Source organism: Polyergus mexicanus, unplaced genomic scaffold (assembly GCF_030449975.1).
Source record: "Polyergus mexicanus isolate NDT 795.1 unplaced genomic scaffold, iyPolMexi1.0 SCAF_34, whole genome shotgun sequence".
Classification (NCBI taxonomy): domain Eukaryota; kingdom Metazoa; phylum Arthropoda; class Insecta; order Hymenoptera; family Formicidae; genus Polyergus; species Polyergus mexicanus.
This window is the reverse complement of record NW_027223354.1, coordinates 205,001-210,000: the sequence shown is the minus strand read 5'-3', so window position 1 is coordinate 210,000 and position 5,000 is coordinate 205,001. Positions and strand designations below refer to the sequence as shown.

Below are 5,000 nucleotides of genomic sequence, written 5' to 3'. Positions count from 1 at the left end.
CGCGGACCGCCGCCACCGCTGGGGAGGCTACGGCACAAAAGTTGTTTCGCGATCGGAGCGTCTCTTCCCCGTACATATAATATAATAATATATATATTTGGAAGAGCCGGGGCGGAATGTTCTTTGAAGAAACCGTCGGACTTGATCGGGTGTGATCCGTCCTCTCGCCCGTTCGTCCGATAGCCGCGCGCTCGCGTACAAACACGCTGACCGCTGCCCCGGTGCGGGGAGGGGCGCGTTCACGAGCGTTGCGGACGCACGGACGGGCGTAGGTTACCACCGGTACGCGCTAACGCCGGATCGTAACTCTGCGCTTGGCAAGAGCGCGATCGGGAAAGCGTCTTCTGCTCCGAATCGCATTCATGTAATTTCGCAATTTGCGCAACGAGCCTCAACGGGTCGCGCGCGACGCGACGCGACGCCGGTTGCGGCTACGAAGCTTAAGGAGAGAGTCTCGGATAATCCTCTCCTCCTCCATCCCGCTCGCACGACGCCGACCGCACCGAAAAAGGCCGACGGCGCTCTGCTGCTGGCTTCCCTTTCTCTCTCGGGTCGTCGCAGAGGCGCGCGGCGTTCGACGCGCGTCGTCGTATTAGTACATGCGGGATATAATCCGTCAATTCCATTTTACTTTCGTATCTGTTTTCTTTGTCCATTCAGTCGCCGACTGCTGCGAGCGCGCGTCCAAAAGACTCGAGACGCAGAGCAGGACCTCCGGAACGTTAATGATCCTTCCGCAGGTTCACCTACGGAAACCTTGTTACGACTTTTACTTCCTCTAAATGATCAAGTTTGGTCATCTTCCCGGCAACATCGGCAATGCCGAGACATTGCCGCGCACCAGTCCGAAGACCTCACTAAATCATTCAATCGGTAGTAGCGACGGGCGGTGTGTACAAAGGGCAGGGACGTAATCAACGCGAGCTTATGACTCGCGCTTACTGGGAATTCCTCGTTCATGGGGAACAATTGCAAGCCCCAATCCCTAGCACGAAGGAGGTTCAGCGGGTTACCCGGGCCTTTCGGCCAGGGAACACACGCTGATTCCTTCAGTGTAGCGCGCGTGCGGCCCAGAACATCTAAGGGCATCACAGACCTGTTATTGCTCAATCTCGTGCGGCTAGAAGCCGCCTGTCCCTCTAAGAAGATTTGTTTGTACGTTGGTAGTAAAAACCCGCCAGCCGAAGCCGGGGGCCTTCGCGATACCATAAGGTACGCCTATTTAGCAGGCTAGAGTCTCGTTCGTTATCGGAATTAACCAGACAAATCGCTCCACCAACTAAGAACGGCCATGCACCACCACCCACCGAATCAAGAAAGAGCTATCAATCTGTCAATCCTTCCGGTGTCTGGGCCTGGTGAGGTTTCCCGTGTTGAGTCAAATTAAGCCGCAGGCTCCACTCCTGGTGGTGCCCTTCCGTCAATTCCTTTAAGTTTCAGCTTTGCAACCATACTTCCCCCGGAACCCAAAAGCTTTGGTTTCCCGGAAGCTGCCCGCCGAGTCATCGGAGGAACTTCGGCGGATCGCTAGCTGGCATCGTTTATGGTTAGAACTAGGGCGGTATCTGATCGCCTTCGAACCTCTAACTTTCGTTCTTGATTAATGAAAACATTTTTGGCAAATGCTTTCGCTTCTGTCCGTCTTGCGACGATCCAAGAATTTCACCTCTAACGTCGCAATACGAATGCCCCCATCTGTCCCTATTAATCATTACCTCGGGGTTCCGAAAACCAACAAAATAGAACCGAGGTCCTATTCCATTATTCCATGCACGCAGTATTCAGGCGAAGGTAGCCTGCTTTAAGCACTCTAATTTGTTCAAAGTAAACGTACCGGCCCGACTCGACACTCAGTAAAGAGCACCGCGACGGGATATTAGTTGGGCCGCCCCTCGCGAGGCTAAGCCCACCGGTAGGACGTCCCACATCACGCCAGTTAAACACCGCGAGCGGTGAACCGACGGTGTGCGACACAGATTCAACTACGAGCTTTTTAACCGCAACAACTTTAATATACGCTATTGGAGCTGGAATTACCGCGGCTGCTGGCACCAGACTTGCCCTCCAATGGATCCTCGTTAAAGGATTTAAAGTGTACTCATTCCGATTACGGGGCCTCGGATGAGTCCCGTATCGTTATTTTTCGTCACTACCTCCCCGTGCCGGGAGTGGGTAATTTGCGCGCCTGCTGCCTTCCTTGGATGTGGTAGCCGTTTCTCAGGCTCCCTCTCCGGAATCGAACCCTGATTCCCCGTTACCCGTTACAACCATGGTAGGCGCAGAACCTACCATCGACAGTTGATAAGGCAGACATTTGAAAGATGCGTCGCCGGTGCTAGGACCGTGCGATCAGCACAAAGTTATTCAGAGTCACCAAAATAAACGGTGGACGAACGGCGAACCGCCCGCCACCGATTGGTTTTGATCTAATAAAAGCGTCCCTTCCATCACTGGTCGGGACTCTGTTTTGCATGTATTAGCTCTAGAATTACCACAGTTATCCAAGTAAATGTGGGTACAATCTAATGAACCATAACTGATTTAATGAGCCATTCGCGGTTTCACCTTAATTCGGCATGCACTGAGACATGCATGGCTTAATCTTTGAGACAAGCATATGACTACTGGCAGGATCAACCAGGGAGCTTCGTGTTCGGTTACTCGCGTGGAGCGGTAACTCGCGAGCGAGCCCGAAGGCCCGTCGCTATTAAGCTCTTACTTCTCGCGCCGCCGGTCTTTATTAGCCGGTCGGCGACACTCTCTATCTACTTACTTACTTATTACGCAACACACTTTATGCGTGCGTCTCGTCTTCGTGAGAGGAGCGAGGCGGTCCGTGTATATAATAAACCTCCTCCTCTCTTACTTCAAGATCATTCTCCATTTTATATTGTGTATTATAAAAAGATCATACTCATTCTCATTCTCCCAATGTAAACGCGCGATCGCGAGGACCGCGCGATTTACCCTGACGCTAGATCGACGATGCCGATGCTTAGACGTCGAGGATAAATGTGCTATCGTGCTTTTAGCACGCACTTATATTTCGCTACGGCGTACAAAGCGTGCGGGAAGAACGTTGTAATCCGTCCTTCCACGCCACTCGTATCCGTGGAGTAAACGTTCGGTAAGCGCGACGATTCCGCTGCTGCGTCCAAGACGAGAGGGAATCGCGCGGCCAACACACTAGATGCGTGCGCGCCACATAAGAGCCATTCGGTCTTGCGACACCGACTCGTGGCAATGCTGTGCTCGTAATAAAAGTGTGTGCATAGAATAAGCGCCGAAGCGCGACACGTCGTACCCTCTTATAATACCCAACCGGACGGCCAGGCGGTCGGCGACGACACGGCTTTTTGCTTAGCGAGCGCGAGCTCGAGCTCGTCGAAATTTTGTCGACGAGAGCGTAAATACAATAGTCTCTTCCCTCATAGAGACGTTTTACTCGGACTCTGTCCGATAAAGCACAACACAAATCGCCGTTTGTGTTTTCTTCTCTCCTCTTAAACAATAATAAATCTCTCCTGTATCGTTCGTTTTAAACGTTCTCGAAAAGACAAGAACGCAAGAATCGTGCGAGCCGCGCGAAGAACGCGCAACCGCCCGTTCGTCCGATTCGGTTCGGTCCGACGCGCCGAGCGCGACGTACCTCTTATAATACCCAACCGAGCGGCCAGGCGGTCGGCGACGCACGGTACTACGCACGGTCGCTTATGAGTGCGAGCGTCGAAATACCCACGCGCTCGAGACTTTGTCGCTGAAAACGAAAGGCGAAAAAACATCGTTAAAAACATTGTTAGACGAAAAAACATTGTAAATATTATAAAAAGCGTTAAAAATCCGATCGCGGGCGGTACCTCCGATGTACGAAAAGCCGAAGATCGACAAAGTCCCGTCGCGGGCGGTACCTCCGGAGTACGGAAAGTCGAAAATCGTCAAAGTCCCGTCGCGGGCGGTACCTCCGGAATACGAAAAGTCGAAAAACGTCAAAGTCCCGTCGCGGGCGGTACCTCCGGCGCACGGACTGTCGACCACGCACCGACCCGTTTGCGGGCGGTACCTCCGGTTTACGGAAAGTCGAAAATCGTCAAAGTCCCGTCGCGGGCGGTACCTCCGGAATACGAAAAGTCGAAAAACGTCAAAGTCCCGTCGCGGGCGGTACCTCCGGCGCACGGACTGTCGACCACGCACCGACCCGTTTGCGGGCGGTACCTCCGGTTTACGGAAAGTCGAAAATCGTCAAAGTCCCGTCGCGGGCGGTACCTCCGGAATACGAAAAGTCGAAAAACGTCAAAGTCCCGTCGCGGGCGGTACCTCCGGCGCACGGACTGTCGACCACGCACCGACCCGTTTGCGGGCGGTACCTCCGGTTTACGGAAAGTCGAAAATCGTCAAAGTCCCGTCGCGGGCGGTACCTCCGGAATACGGAAAGTCGAAAAACGTCAAAGTCCCGTCGCGGGCGGTACCTCCGGCGCACGGACTGTCGACCACGCACCGATCCGTTTGCGGGCGGTACCTCCGGTTTACGGAAAGTCGAAAATCGTCAAAGTCCCGTCGCTGGCGGTATCTCCGGCGCACGGACTGTCGACCACGCACCGACCCGTTTGCGGGCGGTACCTCCGGTTTACGGAAAGTCGAAAATCGTCAAAGTCTCGTCGCTGGCGGTACCTCCGGCGCACGGACTGTCGACCACGCACCGACCCGTTTGCGGGCGGTACCTCCGGTTTACGGAAAGTCGAAAATCGTCAAAGTCCCGTCGCGGGCGGTACCTCCGGAATACGAAAAGTCGAAAAACGTCAAAGTCCCGTCGCGGGCGGTACCTCCGGCGCACGGACTGTCGACCACGCACCGACCCGTTTGCGGGCGGTACCTCCGGTTTACGGAAAGTCGAAAATCGTCAAAGTCCCGTCGCTGGCGGTATCTCCGGCGCACGGACTGTCGACCACGCACCGACCCGTTTGCGGGCGGTACCTCCGGTTTACGGAAAGTCGAAAATCGTC

At 54.4% G+C, this 5,000-nt stretch overlaps 1 non-coding gene across 1 annotated transcript; it reads right to left on the bottom strand.

The window, feature by feature from the left end:
• Positions 1–723: 723 nt before the first annotated feature.
• On the bottom strand, positions 724–2,644 carry LOC138943718 (small subunit ribosomal RNA). Its single transcript, XR_011448544.1, has one exon. It is a non-coding gene; the product is annotated as a small subunit ribosomal RNA (ribosomal RNA).
• Between the last annotated feature and the right edge of the window lie 2,356 nt (positions 2,645–5,000).